The following is a 25,595-nucleotide window of genomic DNA, read 5'->3' as shown; positions in this document are numbered from 1 at the left end:
GTGAAACAACCTAACACTAAAGTCCTGAATCGTCCGGATTCTTCACAAATTTCCTTCTGAACAGCCAAACTGGAAAAGCTGTATGAAAGTCCAGTCCAACAGTTTTAAATGTCACCAGTTGTTTTCTGTTTCTTGCTTGGTTTCGGAGGATTTTTGGCCCGCTCTTCTTTTCGCTCGGCGTTTGCTCGCAGCGGTTTGGACCGAGTTTCTGTCGAACAGATGGCCTCACATTTGACTCCAGAACACTTTGGTGCACACTTCAGTGTGTGATTAAGGCTACAAGTGTTTTGCCACGTAAACTCCCAGCCTCGTTGGTCAAGCTCTATTGGATCTCTCTGCTGACCAGGCTGACATGGCTGGAGAGGTCAATCCTTTTTAAGAGGTCATCAGCTGACTCTGTCACGCACAGGTCGCTGACCACTGAGGTTTAACACGCTCATAACACAGATACAGATGAATGCATCAAAAAAGAATGGGACATGAAAGACGTACCAATGGAAGACGTTGAGGAAGTGAGACCTCCAACACATCCTGCAGTTATATTTTATATTTTATATTTTGACCAGGAAGCAGACTGGAAATCTGCTAAGTAGGCCAACGACTTAGTGACATCAGTCCAAACACAAGTCAACATGAAGAACGGGAGCTTTTCAACCAAACTGAAACCCGGCTGAACAGGAAATAACATTGAAACAAAGTAAAACTAACATAAAGCAGAAATATAAGTGAAAACAATAAATGTTTAATTCAGTTTCAAAAGTTTTAAAGTCCCATGCTGGTGCAAATAAATTCACATTTTAAAAAAGACAAATGGTAATTCAGAGATTTGCTGCGTTTGTTCTGCTACACATCTAGTTTTTAAATTTTGTAAAACAAATCATGTTTATGAACTGGTCTTTTATGATGTGAGCATTATGCTGTTTTCAGCACAATAAATATGCTTTAAATCCATCCTTTGACTTCTCTGTGCAGATATTTAAAATCATATAAGAATGAGTAATTGGTCCTGGAGAAGGAGAGTTTTTACTGCCTGAAAGATTTTCTGGAAGAATGATGTTATTTGTTTTTCACATTTTGGGTAGACGAAACAAGAAATCAGAGCCGGTACTAAAATGTGATGTTCTGGAATGGAAAACCTTGTTTATAATCCATCATTGTACCAAAACGCATCTGCAGCCGTTATGGCTGCTGTGGAGAAACTGGCAATTTGTGATAAGACGACAAACTCAGCAGTTTAAATCTTTCATGCACATATTTGAGGGCTTAGTTTTCTCCCAGTCACCTCCACAGTCTTCCCAACATGACACTTCTCTTTGTTAATCTAGAGGTCACCAGTATTCCAGTCTCATGGGGAAAGAAAGGCAGCCAGATTATTTTTCCTTCTATCATTCAGTAGCTGCATTCATAATCTCACATAAAAGCAATGGAATATGATTGTAGTCGACCAGCTTCCTGCTGAGTATCACAGGCTGCAGGTTAATGGGGGTCAGGTACTGGTTGTTGTCTTGATGGCGCCTCATTGGTCTATTTCCCATTATCGTTCCTTTGAAAAATGCGTCGCTCTGTTTTGCTACACTGTTTGACTCATGGGTCAAAGGTTTCACGCTGTAGCCCATCAGTTGGCATTCAGGTCCTTGTTTTTCATCTTTATATTAAAAAGAGAAGAAGTTTGACTGATTATTCAGAAGATATCACATAAAACGTGACGTGAGAAACTTCCCAAGTGTTTTTCTGGCTGCGCTCGACGCTCAATTCTGATTTTTTGCACAGTTTTTGGGTCTTTGTTCCCAACAGAAATAATACTGGTTTAAGTATTTCTCTGTTATTTACATTAACTTACTGACTGCAATACATTTTATCTACAAATTGAATTTCCTTGACTGCTGCCCTTTATGAATCCTGTGTCGACTCCAGAAGGGACAAATCGAAGAAGGGAAAACATGTCTGCCCTTGTTAGACTGATGTCAATTGGTAATTAAAACTCCACAACACAACGTCTCGTGTTGGCGCCCCCAAGCGTCAGTACGAGGTGAATGTTTACGTCTTTCTATGGACTGCTGGTGCCATTAATTGGAGGTTTAACATTTTTTTGATAGTATGATATTCTCAGAGTCTGAGAATATCCACAAATAATCATTTGTGGATTATTTTAGGCATTAAGTGCAGAGAAAACCGTCGACGGTCTGCAGAACCTCTGCCAGATTTCCCAGGTGCCGCGCACAGAGCGTCACATTGTAGGTTAATCTCTTTAAAAGCTTTGACAGCTTGAAGAGGAGTATTTACTCCTTCACCGACTCGCTCTTTAGGTGTGAATATAATAGATATCTCCCACCACATTAGTTTGAATTTATTTGTACTTAATCGTCTATCTGGTTCAAATCAAGAGAGTTGCAAAAGCAGCCAAATATTTTTAGTTTTTAAGTAGAAATTCAACTACAAAAACAAATAAATGAAAAACACACAGGATTAAAGTCAACATACCTCCTGTGGTTTTTAAAAGACAGCTCCATTACGTGTCTTTGTTCCCTATTTGTGTGTCATGGGAGGTGAATCCTTTTTAGTCGCCACCGAGAGCCCCCTAACGTAGAGGAGTACACAAAGTGTCAGTGTCAGAAGTTAAGCCAGGGGAGGATCAGAAGGTGTCTAAGCCTGTTAACCGCGGAGGGATGCGTGCCAGCACTTTACATAAGCTATTATGACAGCAAAGCACGCTGCAGCGAACAGAATGAATTAACCGAGGAATACGGCCGCTTCTGTCACCTCCTCTGTTTTTAACTAGCTTCAGCTAAGCTGTGGGGAGCGGAGGGCTAACACCTAGTAGAAGGTATTTTTGGTTAGAATTTGCTACACACACCTGGAAAAGACGCCACATTTTAAATAAATCACTTTACACGTTTTTGTACTTCCATTTGAGTTTCCACTGCCTCCAAAAAGACACTTGTGTGCTTAAATAATAATAATAATAATAATAATAATAATAATAATAATAATAATAATAATAATAATAATTGTAAAAAACATCCAGCTGGTTTTGGCAATAAGTTTATGTTTTTTGGTGTCTGGAAAATGAGTCGTTTCAAAACCTTCAGAATGTAACAAATCAGCAGGCAGCCGTTACCTAGCAACCCCGGCAGAGCCCCGGCCGTTACCTAGCAACCCCGGCAGAGCCCCGGCCGTTACCTAGCAACCCCGGCAGAGCCCCGGCCGTTACCTAGCAACCCCGGCAGAGCTCCGGCCGTTACCTAGCAACCCTACCTTTTTTGTTTTGTTTGTTTTTTTACTTTATTCATTGGTGGAAATAAAGACATCCAATCAACACTCTTTACCTACAATACAATCAGCCCTAAGTCAATGCAAAGAAGAAAATTGTAAAAAATGTGTCATGTTGTCTCATTCTGAAGTTTATCTTCTTTTTAAGATGTTTTATTAACTATCTGTTTGCAGCCATTTTCACATGCGAGCGAATGCAGAGCTGGGGGCGTGGCCAGAAAACATTTAAAGTGACAGGAGGTCCTAAAGCGTCTCTTTGTGAATGTGATGAACATGTTTGGTATCGCTCACTGAGCGATACCAAACATGTTCATGGAAGAATGACAGGTCACCTTTAAACCGCTGGGAAATGTGATGTTTTCAACTGAATTTATAACAGTTTAGTGATTCTGTTTTGTCTCATGAGGTTGTGAGTCAGACTGGGTGCTAAAGGACATTTTGAACTGATTTGTGGCATTTTGTAGGGACCATGTTAACATCACTGCAGTGGCTCCTCCATATGCATTTTTACAAAGTTTCTGTCAATCTTACAGAGATGATCTGTCGAAACTGTTTGCCATCTGAAACTGGGAAACTGGAATGTGGGTGAGAGACTGTAGGTGTGAGAGCAGGGATTAGTATTAGTGGAGAGGATAATCCGGTGGAAGACTGCCTGCCTGTAAGAGCTTCAGTCTGTCTGTCTGTCTGTCCTCTATCCGGAGCAGTGAAGAGGTCTTAGAGTGCCTGACGATAAAAAGGAAAACCGAGCGTGGAACACTTACTTAGACACACTCAGTGAACATCCTCCCCCTACATGTGGCATTTTCACAATCCACTCCGCTCCTGCTCCCTGTCCTTTTATTTCTGCTTTTCTTCCTAAACTACACTTATCCAAGTATCTTCTAGTTTTCTAGGACTTTCCCTTTCTATTTTCCTTTAGCTATCTTTTCCATTTTCACCTACTTTTACATCTTTCCACTTTTTTTCCCCCTCATCTGTTTTTTCTAAAGGTGACCCATTGTTCTTTCTAGAAAAGGTTAGATTAGGTTTATGGGTGATACTATTTATGTAAGCATTCTTTATGCTCATTACATTTTTTACATAGAATCATTCTTCCATTCTGCTCAGTTCCGCCTATTTTGAGCTGTTTTACGACGTTTTGTCACGTTAAATCCAAATAAACTGCTGGCCACGACGTCCAACTCGCATGTCAAAGTCTCTGTAAAACAAGCTAACCAAATGTGCTGGAGCTCCCCCAGATTGCTAGGCAACAAGCAGAACTCTGTTAGGTATTTGTGTCTCTTTGTGGGCAGCTGTGGAAGTATGTACTGTATTTAAAATGTGCACATTTATTGCACATTTTATGTCACTTCTGAAGGAACAACCTCTTTAACACACCCTAATATTTGCTGCATATTAAACGTACAACAAATTAATCTTATGTTGCATTTGGCAAAATTATGGCTGTTTCTATTAGTCCTGTTGCTGTACGAGAGTTTAGAGCCATTTCTCTGTCAGGAACATCTTATCACATTCAGATTGTTCTTGCCATGTATGATGATGTTTTTAACAGTATTGCCCCCCACCTACTGGCAGTTTTAACATGTTCAACTTTTCAAACTAAGAAAATTTCCAAAATCAGAAAAGTTAAAACTTTTCAAACCAAGAAATTTCCACTTGCGTTTCTGGAAAATTTCTAACATTAACCTCAAAATTTTCAGGTTTTTCTAGCAAATTTCCAACCTTTTCAAACTCAGAACTTTCATTGTTTTTTTCCTTGATTAATTTCAGTTTTTTATAAAACATTTTTTTTGTATTTTCAAACTCAAAGTTCCGAGTGTTTTTCTCGCAAATTTTTGAGATTAATCTCAAAATTCCAAGATTTTCGAGCAAATTCTTGACTTTCCAAACTTTCAAAGAAATTTCTTTTGATTCATCTCATTTTTTTTTCTTTTTATCACATTGGCAGAGATACTATGGGGTAAAAAAATACAAACATGGGCTAAAGTGATGCACACATTTTAAAGAAAGTCCTGTATTTCACATTTTTATGTGTTGTAATCTTAATGTTCCTCCCGCCTATTACTTTAAGCTAAACAAAGATTGTGGGAATATTAGTTTGAGGTATGGAAACTATTGAACATCAGGGAAATTAAGATGAAAGTGGGAACCGTGAGAAATATCTAAAAATACAAAGATGTGTTATATATTTTTCTGTTGGCTTGTTTTAACATTTGCCGTAGATTTTGTGGCAGAACTCTAAAAACATCGACTAGTTGAGGGTGAAAGGATCCCTGGAGAAGCTGAGAGGAGTACTGGATCAGTTACAAGGGTAAAGTTAGCAGCATGCCTGCTGGAAGGTTGGCAGAGGGAAAAAATGCAGAGAGCAGGAGTGTTTTTCAGGTTTTAGAAGGTTAATAGAGCATCTCCCGCTCTCCAAGCTCCCCAGAGTCATTAATTATGATACGCACCCACACACGTGCGCTCGGCACACACCCCAGCAGCTACACAAGGTGCAATCTTTCAACTTAAACCAAACATACACATGCACAAGCGCACACACCAGCAGCACCTCCATGGCTAAGCAGATAAAGGATTAGTGGCTGATCCTGTTTGAGCCTGGCAGTTTGGCTGAGCTGACTTTCACACAACCAATCTCCCTCACACATACACAAACCTAAACACACTCAATACTATGAGACTCACACACTCACAAAGTACGCAGAGTAACACATTTATACAGTACAGATGGAAAGTTTACAGACTCTTCCAGGTTTGTCACTTTATGTTTTAGATTCGTCATTAAATAACGTCCTTTCAGCGAAGAAACTACAATAAATTTCTCTTTTGACACACAAAGGAAATATACATTTTAAAAATATTTAATGTCTGACGAAATTAACCGCTCCTGACCAAAAACTAACAATCAGAGCCGGGAGGAGAGTGTTACCGCTGTCAATCACCCTCATGTACTCGCTGAAAAATGTGTTGATGGTCGAGACACAACTTGAAAAAGTTTTTCCATCATCAGTTGTGGCGATGCTTACTTTGTTGTGAACCAGGGAGGGGGTGCAGTGCAGACAGGAGGGTTATTGACAGCGCTAAGACCGTCCTCCTGGCTCTGATTGGTTGTTTCTGACAGTGCAGAGAGTTTGTGCAAATGACAGCAGATCCATAGGGAGAAGCCAGAGCAGATTATCTGTCTTATACTGTTACAACATATAGATAATTTTTACAAATATGTAAAAAATAAAAGGATTTTTGTTAAAGTTACATTCTGTAGCTAAACTCCAGGGAGTCCGGTCTGAATGCTAATCAAACTCTGGTTCGCCTACAAACCTTGGCCTCGGTTTGGTTGAAGTGACAAGAGACCGCTCCAAAAGCAGGAAGTGGATGACAGCAGAGGGCATTCTGGGTAAATACGACCAAAAATAAGCACAGAAAAGGCTTTCGATTGTTTGACACAGTGCAGTTTGAAAGGGAACCACAGTAACTGGAAACGTGACAAACGTTGCATCTTTGGTCCCCAATCAAACCAAGTCTACAACTATCAGGTGTGAAAACATCCTTAGATGTAATTTCTTTGGAAACACCGCGGAGGAGAACAAGAGGAAAACCGGGAAGGAGGTTATGGATGTGGAAAGAAAAAGAAAAGGTTTTTTTTATCATTGTTTGGCAGCCATGGCTATATTGTTCTAACTAAAATTATATGTATTATTATAGTAGAAGTGATCTGAGCTGCCATCTTGGGAGGCAAACGCAGGGCTAACCGCAGATGAATCAACAAAAAGAAACATGCATAGTCCAATGTGAAGTAGATCACATTGGATCACAATCGCTGCTGATCACGATCACATTGGATCACGATCACATTGGATCACGATCACATTGGATCACGATCACTGCTGATCACGATCACATTGGATCACAATCGCTGCTGATCACGATCACATTGGATCACGATCGCTGCTGATCACGATCACATTGGATCACGATCGCTGCTGATCACGATCACATTGGATCACGATCACATTGGATCACGATCACATTGGATCACGATCGGCCTGCATGAGACAGAGAGTGTGGCTTGTTTATTGTTATCATGGCAGATACCTACCAAGATGGCTGTCAGCTACAAAGTTCCAGAAGTGTGATGTCACCCAAGAACTACGCACTGAGGTGATCTGTGACTCATATTTGAACATTTTTAAAACAAATTTTTCATATTGACTGATTGTGGAGGAATAATTTATATTTCGTTCTGCTTTTTTACAATAGGACTGATTCAAGAACTGAAGTTTATAGACATGAAGGCTGAGGTAGGAATAATGATCAGGCCGAAATTGTTTAATACCGTTCTTACAAACCGCTCCTTTTTCACTCCGAGATATTTGGGCTAATTCACCCTCCAGGACTGTTAAATTGCAAGTTCATCATAACATCTATGAAACTTCTTTATTTTAATCAGATCTTCTCCTCCCTCAGCTCACCTCAAACGAGGGCAATCTCTCATCTTTCCATATTTCTTTAATTCCATGGATCAATCTGAAGAGAGAAGCCCAGAGTCACTTACTTATAACTTTTATTGCAACGTTCTTTTTCAGTTTTCAATTAATTTTATTCGATAAATTAAATAAGATGAGTTGAAAATGTTCTATGTTAGGAAGCACAGTTTTCTTTCTCGTTCTCCTTCCTTTGTGACGCGGTTTCAAAAGACATGAGGCAGGTTTTCATGGCAACCTGAGGGAATTCAAACAAAGCAGAAAAAGTCAAAGGGAGAAATGGCCTGATAATGGAGAATTAGTTGGGCTCACACCTCTTCACATGCAGTTGTTGGAAAAGTACTAATGGAAACTCCACATGTTGTAACTTTATCACAATTACACAGAAAACCATGTAGAGGACCCACGTTGGGACGAATAGCAATTAGCTCAACGTGTCGGCTTTAAAACGGCAATCATTTCTGTGGAAGTTTTCAAAAACTGTAGGAGAAAATCTCTTTTACAAAGACACCTGATGTGTCCCAAAACCGTTTTTTCTAGTGAACCAAATGACTTGAAACTGGTCAAACTGGCTAAATTACAGATTCATTCAAACCATAAGAAATACTTTAGAAATTTCCAATTTGACAAAGTAGTTGAAAAAGTTTTGAAAGTTAGCTTTATAAATTGGATATTTTCTCCCATTTCTAAGCAGAACGGACATTTTCACTCATTTGTGAAACTGGTTAGCATGAGCTAACGAAGGATTAGCATGAGCTAACAAAGGATTAGCATGAGCTAACGAAGGATTAGCATTGCATCTATTTCACATGCAACACTGAGATGTGTGTTCATCTCTCAATCCTGTCAAATTTTTGGTTTTTATGTTTTAACATTAGAGGTTTAGAAGCAAACATTGCTTATTTTTGTGACAATATGTAACTAGTTTACCTATTCTATACATGTTTACTTTTTTGTTTAAAACATTTAATAACATAATGAATTGAAAGTGTCACCATTCTGTTCATGTTTTTATGTAATTCTGCCTCAATACCAGCTGCAGTAATTCTTTTCTGCTTTCCTGTTGATTGCTGTAATTTTTCAAAGATAAAATCATTAGAAAAATAAAAAAAATGAGCACAAATTAAACAGAAAATAATCAGTAATTATTTCTGTGTGTCTATTTATAAACATCTCTTCTCATCTGTGCTAGAGTAATGTAGGATCTGATGATTTTTATTGGTATGCTTCTGCAGATATGTGAAAAAGAAAGAATGGTCATAATCACAGATCTCAGTGCACACTGAGCTGCAACACGTTTAAACTTTACTGATAAACACCTACTGGTTGTGTGAGGTGTCAGCTGTTTGTACAGCTTAATTCTTTTTAAAAGCAAAACATTCATTCCTTTAGCGTTTTGTTTCATCGTGTGTAAAACGTGTTTTCTTCTTTGCACGTTGCTGTTTTACTGCAGCAGTGACTGAATATCCAACCGCTGTAGGAAAAATTCACGACTGCAGTAACGACCGATGGAAAAATTCATACTAGTAACTTTATTCTCAGCAATTTTAAATAATGAAATGTCCTTTTAAAGACAACATACTTTAAAAATTTGCACTTATTTTATGGCTCCTGTGCGGACGACAAACAATGTTAAAATATTACAGTTGTGGCAGGGAGACTATGAATAATTGCATGGTAGACAATTGCAGACTCATCTGTTTTAATGGGGTATAAATTACTCCAGTTGAGCATTCCTGTGCGCTTGTGTCCGGTCTGTGAGTGCAACCTGTTTCTGAGGAGCTCAGTCAGGTGTGAAATGCAAATTGTCGCTCCGTTAATTGAGACCTCACCGCCCTGCAGTTCCCCTTTCCAAGCTGGAATATGTGTGAGCGTCGCTTCCTGTGGATCCAGGCGTGTCACTGTGACCTATTTGTCCCAGAAAACAGAATACTACAAAACATATTTTGATTGTCTAGAGACTCCAAGGAAAATCTGCACATTTCTTCAGCATCCTCCATTTTTGCCAGACGACCAGCTCTGTCAGTTTTCTTTTTTTCTTCTTTTTTTTGCCATGTACATTTTTGTTTTCTCAACACGTTTGGATTTTTTTTGTTAATTCATTAGCATGATCAAGATGTTTGTTTCAGCTGATTATTTTTTTCCAGTCTTCGATAATCTGGTGACTTTCTTTGGAAAAATGAATCAAAAGATTTGAAATGCTGTGCAGTCCGTCACTGAGAGGAACACCTGGTCACCGCACATGTTTTAAAGACTTATTATTGCGCTTGCTGTTCCGGCTCATCTTTGCATTTTTTCTGCACATCACTATGTAAATAACTTGTTCAGCCGTCAGGTTGTGTTTGAGGACTGTGTTGGCTTCGGTTAGTAGAGGCCTCCCCCCCAGCTCTGTGTCCCCTGCCAATAGCTAATTGATTTGGCTCCATCCTGACTGCTCTACTTACTCAAGTGGTTAATTAACTTTACTTTTAATTCGCTTCCACGCGGCGCTCGGGTAAAGCATAGAGCTGACACCAGCTGAAAGCGAGCACTCGTTCAGTTTTTGTCCGACAAAGCGAACAAAGATGGGCCTTCAGGTTGTAAACTGACCTGAAAGCCTTGAGAAGCTGCTCATATATTATGCACACTCATTTTGTTCCTTTACTTCTTGCTCTTTTTTTCTCCTGTAATTATTCTTTGACTTGCCCTATTCTTTAAAGCTGTTGCCCAATTCTTCCAGTTGCCTTTAAGGTTGTTTTAAATGTGCATCAACTGTTATTTAATTACCATCGACTGCACCTACATGAGGTTAATGAGGTTCTTGATTAATTGCAATTATTCTGAAATTACTTCACAGGCGCTGAGATGTCCAACTTTCAAAAGTCTCAACTCAGCGGGAACAAAAGCTCCTTTTTCACCCGCTGACAGTTTCAGGAGTCTAACAATGAGGAACTGAGCTGCAGAAAACAAGCCAACATGTCATGAATGAAGGCTTAAAAGCTTTAGTAGCTGACGCACACAAAAAATTCTGATGGCAAAATGGTTATTTCATTTACAAGAGAAGTACATTTTTACATATTTATTGTTCTGTTTCAATTATTTTTTTATTTCAGCCCAAATTCAAGTATTTCAGCCCAGAATGAGTGGATTTAAAGGTCAGAACTTCAAGTAAAAAACATGTTTTTACTTTTAAATCCTCTTCCAAGTGAGGGCAAAATGGAACATCCCATGTTTCTATTCGAGCTTTTGAAACTAAAGTGTCTCTGACGATGCTACATGGTCAAAAATATGCCAAACCTTTTAGGCGTCATTGTGGGACCGCTCCGTTTCTCCTCGCTCCGTTGGCCTTGTGTCTCAACTGTTCTTCGTCTTCCTCTGAGCCTTTCTGACTAACCCGCTCTGGCTGAAAAACAATTTAATAACCCCTTCAGACATGGGTGTTCATCTGCCAAAAGAACATTTTTAAAAATACTTTTCTCACTCTGTTGGTTCAGAGATAGAGGAGCCACAGTGGGAATCGTGTCAGCTTTACTTTCTGCACTTTTCATCATCACTGGCTGCGTTTCCATTACCAATGTGTACAAAACCTCTCGATATTCCACTAATGCAGAAAAAACAATTTTGCAATTGCATCGTTTCCTTTAAAAAAGCAATTAAAATCAGACATGAATAAGTTTGTTCACAAAAACAACAACAAATTCATTTTCAAAATGTCAAGTTGCAGAATTATATATTCAATAGCAGCACAGCTCAAGTCCAACAACACTGGACTGAAAGACTGACTAAATCCTTGATCAACTATTTTTTTGCAGATAAACAGAACAAACTGGTTCTGATGGGCTCTCTTTGTTTACATGTCATTTTGTTATATTCTCCAATATTTCACCAAAAACTGTTTTGCTAGAAAGACCATGTCCTTCAGACAAAAGTCACTAGATTTATTGTGTTTTTGGAAAAAAATGTTTACAGTCCTCTGCTTTTAACCACGTTAAATCAGCTTTGCTTTTAACATTTTTAACGATTTTAACCACCTTAAAAACAAAGGACTTGCTTTCCAGTAACAAGCTGATTTGCAAACCCAACCACTGGTTGGACCTTTAAAGAAACGACAGCAAATTTTATTTGTTTATCTTTTTACTATGGATCTTTTTTGTGTCTGGGATAAACAGAGACATACACTTCATTTCTGTGAAAAGATGGAAAAAACTAATTCCCCAAAACAAAGACACAATGCAGGTCTGATCATATAAATCATAACAAATGTAACTTTTCTTCTAACATTTAATAAAAAATACATTTTCACAAGAGGATAAATTCTTAAAACGGACAAACATCCATAATCTGATATTATACATATTTGAATTATTTACTCAAAATGTAAAGTATCAATGATTCAGATTAAAAGCAAAACAAAAGAGGAAGACGGAAACAACCTCAACAAGGAATCAAACTATCTTGTCTTTACATTGTGTTAAAGTTTAACAAAATAAATGTATAACTTGTAATTGGCTTGTTAATATTTCCCCAAACATCTACTAGGACTGTTTTATATGCCATATAGACAATATGTGAACAACACTGCCACCTTCTGGGCAACTTCATGCTTTCAGCTCCTTCTGCTGGTTGTTCTTGTTAAAAGCAAATAAATTTTATTTATCTTCTACAGATATTTCTCACAAAGACTTATTGTGACATTTAACATTTCTAATTCATCTACATTTTTTCACAATATTTATTAATATATTTTTCTTTCTTGCTGATTTGCAAGACAGAATTTTTTCTTTTTTTTTAATCAAATAACATGACATTGTTTTCCGCACTGATTTACACAACATGACTTTACTTTGATGTTCCACATACCTGGAGCATCGGCCAATTCTTTCTTGTCTTCTGACACACATTATTTTGGAATCCTGTTGAGAATATTCCTCTTTTATTTTATTTATCATTTAAAAGGTCAATCCTAAACATTTTCCAAATGCAATGTCAAGGGTTATTACATGTTAAAACAGACATTTTGGGTGAAATTATTGAATTATAAGTGTAGATAAGTGTGTTCAGAGAGTAAAAGTGACGTCATAATGTTATCTGTTATTTCCTAAATCATTGTTCTTTTGTGTAAAATATTTTTTAAATATGTAATAATATTCACAAAGCAGTTTTCATCTCGACCAGAAGAGGGCAGCATTGTTCCCTTCCTGTTGTGCATCCGGAGGGAAACTGTCCACCTTCAGCTGCAGCTGATGGCGACATTCAGTCAGAAAGTCATGTTTCCACACTTTAGTTGAATGTTTCTAAAGAGCTTGGACTATTTTTGCATCACTGATGTGTGAGGGATTGAACTCTGTCTGTGACCCTTTCAGCTGAAATTATGTCACCATTAATGACATAACTACTTGTAATGCTGCAGGTGTAACAGCATTGCAATATGTAACAATGTAATAAAACATCATTAAATCTGCATTATGTAATAATTAAGGCTGCCAACTTTAGCGCATAAATGCATGTGATTAATCTAAAAATTTTAGATTTTTAAATTTTACATAATGCAGATTAATAGAACTATTTATTTTTTGAAAACAAGTATACAGTGGCGGTTTTTCATATGGGCAGTTGCCCAGGGTGGCATCTGAAAGGAGAGGGGCACCCGAGAAGTAGAAAAATATTTCTGATCTGTCATTTGCTCCCTGAACAAGTTCGTTATCACTTGTATGTATGTGTGGTGAAGTTTTCCTTACTTGTTGAATACAAGCAGACTTCACGTTTAAATGGATCAGGAAGGTCAACACCAAATGAGATGCAAACATTTCTCACACAGACAGAGCGCTCCGCCCATTACAGTTTTATGTTTTCAGGCTTGATGTTTATGTTGCGATTACTAATATGAATAAGTTATTAACCGATAAGTTATTAATAAGTGATCGTCTGAACACAGCGGCGGTTGATAAGCCAGTCAGCACACAACCACAGAAAAAAATATTAGGAATATTTTTATTTCGCTGTACGTTTTACTTTTACTTCAGTAATTATACTATGAAGTATCAGAAACTGATTCCTGCCTACCACTGTTTGTAATTAATGGACGACCTCTAAAGGAAAGTAAACATCTGGATCCTCTTTATTCACATAGTAACTGAGCATGGATTTGTTTTAATGCAAGCATTTTCATGCAATTATGAGTATGATGTAAACTCATCTGTATTGTGTGTGTGTGTGAGACGGTGTGTGTGTGTGTGTGTGTGTGTGTGTGTGTGTGTGTGTGTTGTGTGTGTGTGTGTGTGTGTGTGTGTGTGTGTGTGTGTGTGTGTGTGTGTGTGTGTGTGTGTTGGGGTTGTTTTTGCCCCCACTTGTTCTCTGGTAGTTTGTTATTCCTACAGATGTCTCTGGTCTTCTCATGGATCCTGGTTTTAATTAGCTGCTTTTATAAGAGCCTCTTTAACCTTTTTGTTTGTTTCTTTTTCATCCCCAATTTTGAATAAAACCTTTGATATTTACTGTTTGTCACACCAGCTTGTAAATAACTGGATTTTCACTTGAGATTACAAGTTTCATTTTAAATGAGACACTGCGCGCCGACAGAAGATGTAAACAAACAACAGTATTACACAAAATTCAAAACTGCAAGTCATTAACAGCTGGAAACATTAAGTTTTCACAGCTTTATTTACATTCGGGGCCCATAAATGGCCCCTTTTCATGTGACCGCTCTGAGTATATATAATTAGCTGAAAATATGAAGTAATGCATCAACCACATATAGGCGCTGAATCCTTAATCACTTGACTTGGACATTTTTTGAGTCCAATAAATCTGGTGAACTTTATAGCATGGAAGTTCAGGGACTTCCGATGCATCACTCTTTCATTTCACAGCTCTTCCCTTTGGAAAATGGCGTGACAAATAAATCGCACTCTTCCCCATGCAGCGATCATTTCAATCAGGAGAGGCTCAGATGAGAATGAAAGCGATTAGAAAAGTTAGTTAAGTCTTTGGCGCTCGGGCCCCGGCTAAGGACATCGAGTTGACGCGATAAGCTCGGATGAGCATTCCCGATGCTGATAGGAATGACATCCCCCCGGGACCCGGCCTGGTGGTGGAGGTCAGTGAATGAGTATGCCTGGGAGCCTGGACGGTGGAGGTGGAGAAGGGGTGGAGGTGTGGTTGAGCGCAGACTCGGGAGCGTCTGATGGGGAAGGAAGGGCCGAGGACGCGGCTAAGCAGCTGTACGCGAGGAATCACGAAGAAAGGGATCCGTTGGGTGGCTTGCTGGGAAGCTGGGGCGTGCGAATGAACGTGTTGAGCGCAGCAGCGAAACGGGAGACACCTTGGATGGACGACCTTATGAACTGGGGCGTGGTCGGTAATTGGCTGCGACATGGCTAGGTCTAGCGATGATAGGTCGTCAGTGATTAGCGGGATGCACCTACTGAAAGCTGCGGGTGGAGCTAAAGAGTCTTCCAGATTGAATTTACGCCTAGGCTCCATTTCAACATCATTTTAGATGAAGTGCACAGAGAAAGTTGTCATTTTATAGATTTGATAAAAGTCTTAGTCTTCTGGTACTTAAGGTGAAAAAACAAAACACTCTGAAGTGAAAATAATACTGAGACATAACAGCATAAAAACACATTTTGCTGGACAATAAATTGTCCCAAAAGTTATCAATAAATGATATTATTGCTGTTTTGAGACTATTTTCAAGAAATACAATGGTAAAGGCATAACAATGCAGGTACAAAGTCTCAAAGATCAATAAATTGTATTTTTTTATTGATATTTGACACTGGAACAAGATTCTGTTTTTATTGCTGAAAATAGAAAAAAATTTGGTTTTTCCTCAATCGAGGCCAAAACGATAAGCAAATTGGATACCTTTCATTTAACGAGGAAAATATACAACAATCATTGAAGTTTTGGCTCCATGATTCCATCCCTACAAAAATACTGGTTGGTTGAAGGTTTAATTGCCGAGTAGGTTTTTAAAAAAAAAAAAAAAATCACAACATTTTGGTGATTTTATGATAAAAACTTAAACATTTCAAATGCTGAAAATGTTCAACTTCTGATACTCAGAAATTTTCAGGTTTTCTCTAGAAGATTTCTGTGATTAATTGCCAAATTTTTGAATTTTCAAACATTTTTTTCAGTTTGACATAAAAAAAAATTCTTGCCCATCTTGCAGTTTTGGTGGTCAGAAATACCATTACTTTGTCTCGAGAATATCTGACATTATAACAATTTCTCGTTTTCTTCTTACACATTTTTGACTTTTCAAGCAGACATTTTATATATTTTTTAGAAAATTCCTGAGATAAATTTCAAAATTTCTGAGTTTCTGGTTTGAAATTCAGTCATCCTATTGTTATGTATAACTACAATAATACATCGTCATAGAAGCCTCAGTGGGTGGGAAAAAACCAACAAATCAAACTGTAAGACTTTCTTCGTGCATTCGTGTTACTTTTACTCAGAGATTCTGTGTAAATGTTCTTTACAAATGGATTCATCTCCAGCTTTCAGCTGCAGGGTAGTTGTGCTACGTTGCATGTTGGGTTCATGTAAAATACTGATTCAGATTTTGCACATGCAGCAGACCTTCATCGAACTTTATGATGAAAAGATGAGATTTGAGTTATGTGTGGCGAGGCTGTGCCCAGCGTAGCTTTACTGTTAGCAGCGCCCCTGACCCTGTCTAAGAGGAACTTCTTTGTGCCGTAATTGAATTCATGCAACACATGGTTGCCATCTGATAGGATCTTTTCAAAGCAGCATACACTGTAAATTATATTCTGGAAGAGAAGGGTAGGAGCATTTATGTCTCGACACTGTAGAGAAAAACAGAGAGTTTTGGATTACAGGAACCCACTGCACCGCTAGAAACACATCAAACCCAATTATTTAGTGCAAACTGCTCAACAAACATGCATTAATCAGTTATTTTACAGAATAAAATAAAAAATTACAAGCAGAGCGTCCAGTTCTTTAGATACAATTCAAATATGTTGCTTGCAGTCCAGCCCATTTCAGTAAAAGCACAGGTTTGTGTATTATTTCTAAAGTAAAGTGTGCAACCATTTAGCTTTATTGCCACAGTTTAAGGCTTTTGTTTTCATGCAAATACTGAAACGTACTAAGTAACTACAGCTGAGATTTATTGGCTGTTGTGAGGATGACAGAGTAGCTGTCCGAACAGCTTTTTGGAGAAGGACAGGTACAGGAGGGATATTGTAGATATTACTTGAATTTGGAGAGAAATGTTTCTGTTACTCCATAAAAAGGATCAGATTCTTTTGAAGGACTTTGTTTACACAAACTGCAACAGGTAGCATTATTTCTATGTAACTATATTTATTTAATGTCGTAGAAGCGCATGCTCAGTCTGTTTTTGTGACATGTCAAGGTGGCCGACGCGCTGCGCTGCATGACCTGGCCGCACAAACACAGACGCAGGCTTTTCGTGCAGCAGGAGAGAGGATGATGACTTGTTTCGTCTTGCTTGTTACTTCTTGGTTAATGTTTATAGTTGAGTGTTGCTCACTGTTAGTGCTAACTGTTGCTTGTTATATTTAATGATGCAGAAGAAGATTTTTGTTCCTGCCAAAGCAGCTCAATTCCATTTTTTCCCTCTGCTATGCATTACATTTTCCTTCTGCTTTGTTTCTGTTTTACACATAACACTAGAATGTTGTTGATGCATACAACACACTTTGAATTTTACTCATATCTTGTATTTTATGAAAACATAAACATAACCATTTCTTTTTAATAAAATAGCCTGCTGTACTTCTATTTAGAATTAATATTAATTTTACCCAATGACAGGATTACATTAGGAATAAAATGGTTTGAAAAATGTACATTTTGAAAATGGAATCATCTAATTTTTGAAATGATAAATGGACCCACACATTTGGCTTCCTACTAAGAGCTAACCGCTAACTAAAGCACTAATCAAAGAACTAAAGCATTTAATTCAACCATGTTGATATCCATCATGGACCAGTGACACGTTATAATAATCAGTTAAATTGCTAATCAGTACCAACCAGAACGTTGCGTTAAAATGTGACCTCTTGTGTAAAATTAAAATTGTTCATGTTTCTTTACCTCCATTTGGGTTTCCGCTGTTTTTAAAACAGACCAAGCACTTAAAAAAACTAATTTGTTTTTTGGCAACAAATTAAGGTTTTTTGGTGTCTGGAAAATTAGCCCACAGAATATCATAAATCAGACGGCGCTGACCTTTCACCTAATAACCCCACCGATGTTGCCGAGCAACCCAAGCTGAGTTGCTCTTTTTTTTTCTTTTTTTTTTTTACAGCTGAGAAACTCAGCGCTGAACAATGGCTGCTGGAAAAGACATCAGATTTAAACTGTTCAGTGGAGAACTGTGTCCTGCAGACGTACAGCGTTGCATTCTGGGCACATTCGTGGAGGAGTCTCAAAACAAATCATGTTTGTGAAATTTTGCGTGTATTAAGTCGAATTAATCTTTAGCCTTAGCCTGAAAATTTGAACAAGCACGCGGTTAACTAAAATTAAAAGGTCAATAATGAGGAAAAAAAGACAAAACTGAGACTACATTGTGCATTTATACATTCCAGGTACAATACCTTTTGTTGTGCTTATGAATCTACATATTGGAGGTTGTTCAACAATTATTGAATTAATTTTCTCCTGAGTATCCATTACCCAATAAATCCATACATAATCACAACACAATATGTTAACCTTTTTTTTTAATTGTGCAGCTAAAATTAATCAAAGTATGAAAAAACTAAAACTACCAATAAAACCTAAGCTGAAACTAAATAGTTTCAGTTTGTTTGAGTCTCTAGGAAGGTAAACCTTAAGTAACTTGAAGAAGATTGAATTATTCTGCATTTGAAACATTTCGCAGGTACTTTTATTATCTAAGCTTAAGATCAACTGCAGGTGAGTAAATAACTAAGACAGACAGCAGTCGACTATTCCAGCCACCCAGACTTTCCCATTAACCATCAACATCTATATGCCCGAAAGGAAAAATGGTTTAGCTTGTTCTGGTTAGATTTTCATGTCTGTTTCCAGTCCTGGAACATCAAATGCTTCAGTTTTTCAAAGTTGATATATTTACAAGACTTCTTTCCCCAGATTTGCAGCAAACTGAAAATTAGATTATGTTGTCATGGCGTCGTGGTTTGGTGCCATGCATGAGCAGTGTTTTTCTAATTATTTCTGACTGATTTTTTAACTAAAGCTGGAGAATGTTTTGAGAGGATTGTCTTTTCACTTTTGTTCTTTCTTGCTGTTTATTGTTTACTTGCAGAAAACAAATGTCTTGGGTTCTGGCATCAAAGCCACGTGGCCGAGGAAAACTAATGCTTCCTCCATCTAAAGAACCTGTTGAAAACGAAGACAAACTTAATTGGGTCAAGTGAAGCTATTTTATGATTCCTATATCAAAGTACAAATGTCTGTTAAAATGTTTACAAAATGACATCTACCATGAAATAGTAACTGAAACAGGAAGTTCCAGAGGTTCAGTGAACACAGCGCTGATTACTGACCTTTGAGATATTTAGCCTTTCATAAGACAGGAGAAAATGGAGGATCGTATTTTCACCATATTAGTTATCCATTTATAAATGTAACAATTTCAAACTAAATATTATACAAGCTAGATTGTTAGCTTCAAATCAAAAATTTAGTTAGCAAGCTAAATATTTAGCTTATATTATAAATATTCCACCATCTAGTTAACTAAATATCCAGTTTGCAAACTAAATATTTGCCTCATGACTAAACATTTAGTTATGATTTGGAGCTAACTATTTAGCTAAAAATTAAACATTGAGTTAGTAAGCCAAGTATTTAGCTTTCTGCTAAATATTTAGATAGCAAGCTAAATATTTATCTTCAAACTTAACATTTAGTTAAGATGAATATTTAGCTCTAAATTATTTATTTACCAGTCTTAATATTTAGCTTGTAAACTAAATATCTGGTGCACAACTAAATATTTATCTCCAAATTAAACATTTAGTTAGTAAGCTAAATAATAATTAGCAAGCTAAATATTTATTTTTGAACTAAACATTCAGTTAGGAAGCTGAGTATTTTGTTAGTAAGCTAAATATTTAGCTTACTTGGTTAGCTTACAAACAAAATTTAGCTCCAGATAAAAGATTTAGACAGCAAGCTAAATATTTATCTTGCTAACTCTATTCAGGCCATGTAGCACAGCGTACTTTTGTAAACAATTAAGAAAAAAAATGTGCATCCACTTGGCAGGACGTGGCACCATGGAAACGCTGAAGTGAGTTTGTTGGGCCAATTAATGGCTTTAATTTAGACCAATTTTTGACAAGCTTCCTTTTTATTTTTTTGTTTTAATATTATTTTTAAAAAGACACTGAAATCAGCACTAAATACGAACACATTCAGACCTTAAACAGCTCTAGAAATCTACTTACATGGCGACATTACTCCTTAACTTAAGACATTGAAGGCACATCATGAGGTACCACATCTGCACAGGAGTCCCACAAGGCTCTATACTTGGACCAGTGTTATTCATTTTCTATGTCATAACTTGAGAACATATTTATTCTGATGTGAACATGCAATTTTATGCCAATAATGTATCAGACACACATCCCAGAACAAGGCAACCTGCTGCTGATACAGTGTCTGCAGTTATGATGCTGGTATTTTTATTTAAATCTTGGTGTGTGCATGCAGACAGCAGGGAGCCAGCTAAAGACTTTTGCTCTCTTCACGCTCGAATCTTTTCTCACATAACATCTTACAACTTGGTTAGAATCCACAACAATCATGTTAAAACCAGAGAAGCTTTGGATCAGTAGCTTTCGTTGCTGTTGCAGTGTTGTTGAAAAGAACAATATTTCAAACTTGCCAACCTTCAAGATCTACATGGCTTGTTTTTAAGGCTTTACTTTCACATGCCCTTCCATCATTAAAGAGTTTAACAGAAAGAATTAAACTCTAGACCTTCTTGCTATGAGGCAGTTACCCTTAAGCAGTTTATATTTCTAATAAAATGACCCCACTTTGGCAGCTTTATGAAATACAAAACCAAGAGTTTATTTCTGTTTTATATCAGAATTTAAGTCAAGATAATCCCGATCAGGACACTTTTCTATCCTGAAATCCAGCTGCAGCCTGTGAACAATTTGGCAGAAGAATCAGATCTGCACGCTCCAGAGCTCCCGCTGCTGAAATGATCACCTCAACTTAAGTTTGTTCCGACCCAAGAACAGCAGGCAGCGTCTCTGTTCTCCCCGACTCTACTCATGTAACCTATATGTGAGGATCTTGCGTGATGCTCCGTTGTTTCCCACTGAGATGATGGAGACGAAGCCTGCTTTGTTGACAGCAGAGGACTCAATGGACTCTCTGATCCCTCACGGTATTCAATGTTTTTATTTTTCTCACTATTTCAGAGTTCTACTTGATTTTACGGCACCGCATAGTTGCCACTGTGGGAATAAAAATAAAAATGGAAGTGTAAATATCCGGCATAAAAACGAAGAAAAAATTGGGAGAAATTTTCTAGAAAAAAAATGTGGTATTTCTGAGCTTGAAAAGATAACATTTACAAGAAAAAAATCTAAAATTATGACATAATTTGTTCATAAATTGTCAAGAAAAAAGCTCAAATTGTCAGATTAATCTCAGTTATTTTCCAGAAAAAATACTTGAAATTTTCTGAGTGGAAAGTAAAAAAATTTGCTGGAAGAAAACTCAGAAATTTTGAGTCTAATTTCAGAAAAACTGTAGAAAAATAGCAGGTAATTTCTGAGGTTCAAAAGTTGAAAATGTTTGACTTTTGGAGCTTCAAAAGCAATAATATCAATCTCTTAAACCATAAATTTCCTAATTTTTTCCAGAAAATTCCTGGGATTATTCTCAATTTTTTTTTCTCAACTTGACAAGCTCAAAAGGTCTTGTTTTTTGGGGGGTTTTTTTTTTCAACAAAATTTTTCACTTTTCAAACTTAAAAATGTGCAAGTTGTTTTCTAAGAAAATTTCTGACAAATTTGAAAATGTAATTTTTTGTCTTGCAAATTCTTGACTTTTGGAGCTCAGAAATGTCCTTGTTTTTTCTACAAAATTTCAGAGATTAATCTTAATTTTTTTTTTTTGTGGTAATTTACTTTTTTCCATCTACATTGGTCCTAATTTGCCGTCATATGATTTAGGCTACAGCCAGTCTCTATATTTTTGTACCATCTGTTTACGTCAATGCATATGCAAAAATCAGATTTTAATTGAATGTGGATGGTTTGGTTTATGTTTGCAAATAAATCAAATTCTCAGCTGTTTTCAAACTAATAGTGAAAACCGGATTTTATCCTTTGAAGAGCTTTTCCTCTGGAGCTGACGTGTCTCCTGCTTTTATTACTTGCAGATCAAACTACTATAAAACTCTTCTTTCTTTCTGCTGCTTCTAACAAAGTTGCAAAAGATGCAATTTTTCTAAAATTCACCAACAAACACCAGGAAGGGATTGATTTTATTCAAATTCATAATAATGAATGTTAGCAAATTGCTCATTTTTAATATATCGTACATAAAGCAAGCGGCAACGTCAGATTCCAACACCACCCAATCACAAGACGCCACGTCATACAGAATACCAGCATCATCGAAGCTAGCGACTATGGAGGCGAACGCCAATCCAACGGTTAGTTAAACAAAAAAAAAGAAAAAAAAATTCAACGGTGAGTTTAATGCTTTCATATTTCTGTAGTATATTTCATTTTGCGCCTGAAGTTTCATACATTATCTTAAAGCTCGATTTTAAACACGGGTTTGGTCCGTAGTTAATCTTACACTATGTAGTGCTGGATGCTAGCTCCTAGCTGCTAGCTCCAGCTAGGAGCTAGCTGGCGCTAGCCTCCAGCCCTTCCTAGCATCTAGCCCTTCATAGCATCCAGCCTCTCCTAGCATCCAGCCTCTCCTAGCATCCAGTCCCTCCTAGCATCCAGCCTCTCCTAGCATCCAGCCTCTCCTAGCATCTAGCCCCTCCTAGCATCCAGCCTCTCCTAGCATCCAGCCCTTCCTAGCATCTAGCCTCTCCTAGCATCCAGCCCTTCCCCGGGACGCGTTTTGTTCCGTACTTCTGTATATCCGACAGAGATAAATTTAGATAACTGGAATTATAGTGTTGCATTTGTTCTTTTAATGAAATGCCTTTTAAATTACACATTTTCTTAGCAAACTTCTGTTAAACACAACGTAATTAGTTTTTTCTACTAAACTTAGGTGGTACTTCAGCATATCACTTGGCCAGATACAGATGACAGAAGTGATGAAGATGACGACTGTTCAACGGAAAAATGCCACATTTCAGGATATCTGAAACAGTTCATTGCAAATGGTAATGTTAGCAATGTCTGATTGGAGATTTTCAGACAACTTTTCAATGAAGCATAGCTGTAGGAGAACTTTTTTTCTTAGTTGGTTGCAGTGGTACCTCACAAGTCAGTTTTAATCTTATCTCAAAATTCAAACCGTTGAATTGCATGCATGTTTGTGTGTTCTAAAACTGACATTTTGGGCTCCAGAACTGACATTTCAATAAAAAGTGAAACTGTCTTGAATAATCCAGTTACAAACATACTACCAGTAACTTATCCATAAGTTGCAGATGTATAGTAAATACGATTTGAAAATGTGATTGTGGCTTTGTAATCTTCCAAAGCCACATCACTTGAACTGAAAGAATTGATGAAATCCTAGACTGGATGGGAGAATCTGTCAGCAAGTCTCTCTGTGGGGGTTGTTCACGGAAGCTACCCAACAGCTGCCACATGCTACAAAACTCTACAAATTCCTTGTCACGTCAGGATTACAAATCTTTCTGTGATAATTTTGTAGCATGCATTTCCTCTACTCAAACTGGCTTTGGCTTGCTTTGAATTTGTTTTATGTAAAATTTTATTGAATGTACTTGAGTTCATCTATGCTTTAAGTATTACAAAATAAATTACCTAAGACAAACTAAGTTTCTGATTCTTATCATGCAAGAAATTATAAGAATGAATAGAGCAAAGAAAGCTCTGGCCCCCATATTTTGTCAGTATGAGGGTGTGGCCATGGATTTGGCCATCACATTCAAATAGGAATGTGAATTTTTTTAACATTAGCTTCCTTTTGAGTAAAGAAAAAAACAATCAAATTATACATTTTAAACACTTTAGTTCTTTAACGTCTACCATAAAAGCACTAAAATTCACATTTGTGGTAACATAATCAGCATTTTGCTTTAAATTTCATAAATGCTGAAGACTTCCACATGCTGTAAGATTAACTACGAACCAAACCCGTGTTTTAAATCGAGCTTTAAGATAATGTATCAAACTCCAGGTGCAAAATGAAATATACTACAGAAATATGAAAGCATTAAACTCACCGTTGGATTAGCTTTCGCCTCCACAGTCGCTAGCCTCGGTGATGCTGATATTTCTTCTGTATGACGTGGCGTCTTGTGATTGGCTGGGTGTTGGAATCTGACATCCATTGCTCATGTCTGTGACCTGAAGTAACCTTGCCATTTTTAACAGCGAATGTTTAGACGCTGAATATGAGAACACTGAAAATATTGCATTTGAATTTTGAAAAGTTAAATTTTTTGACACTGAAAAATTAAACTGGAAAAATATGTACATTGAAAATTTTACCACTTTGAAAAAGGAATGTGAATTTTTTTAACAAATTAAAATTGCAACCATGAACAAATAATGGACATTGAATTTTTTTAGGTGAAAAATATATTCTGAATTTATTTTAACACAGAAAAAGTAAACACTGATATACAACATTCAAATTTCAGAGGCATTTTTTATTTGCCTCTGAATATATATTTACTTTCATAGAAGTGGTTCTTTATATGCACTGCATATAAATACAGTAATTTGACATTTGATTAATGTTGATTAATCTATCACTGTTAAAAGTTGTTGATGAATTTCTGTAGTTTGGAGGCTTAACTAACATTTTTAAGTGCGCCAGGCATTTCAAAGTCAGATTAATGGAGGCACAACTTCAATTTTACATGTCTGGACCAAACCTATAAAGATTTATTGTAATGGAGTTAAAGCCAGGTCTGCAGTTTAATTCTGCATCAATTTGCCTCACTGGGCTATAACTCTTTAGAGATAATAATGAACCCGGCATCCTGTAGCCTCTGTCCCTTTAGTCTTTAATGTTTGCACATTCAGGCAGAAAACAAACTGCTGACTCTTCTTCAGAAAGTATCGGTTGCAAATGTCCAAGCAATAAAACGATAAAATTGACTAACTCCAGAGTTTTCTTCCTTTTGGGGTTCAATCCAATTCCTGAATTCATTGGTAAATGTCGAAAAAAAAGCATGTTTACGTTTTAATAACTAAAAAAAAAAAAAAAAACAGCCAGGAAGCCAAAGGAGATTCAGATACTTAGATATTTGCCTTGCATTATCCATCACTGAAACAGATTGGGCAGCTCCCATTTAGAATGAAATAACATCAAAACAGCATGAAAGCATTCAAACCACAATAATTCCATACTTTTAATGACTTCATTTTAATGTTTTCCTGTCTGGTGTGCATTTGAATTTTAGCTCGTTTAACTCTGATACCCGTAAACAGAATCCAGCGCAGTGCCTTCCTTTGAAGACGGTTGCTGAAACCGTTCTGTTAAGGTCTGAGGAGTTCGTTAATGGCCAAACAGCACAGCAGGGAGGACATGGAGAAAGTTGTAAACAGGTTTAAAATCAGGTTAGGATGTAAAGCAACACAAAGACCCCCTGTATTCACAGGATTTAGGGACAACAGCTGCAGGTGAATCACTAAAAACACCTAAAACTGCAGATTTTAT

Source organism: Poeciliopsis prolifica, unplaced genomic scaffold (assembly GCF_027474105.1).
Source record: "Poeciliopsis prolifica strain line A6 unplaced genomic scaffold, Auburn_PproV2 SCAFFOLD030, whole genome shotgun sequence".
NCBI lineage: Eukaryota > Metazoa > Chordata > Actinopteri > Cyprinodontiformes > Poeciliidae > Poeciliopsis > Poeciliopsis prolifica.
This window is presented reverse-complemented; position numbering follows the sequence as displayed.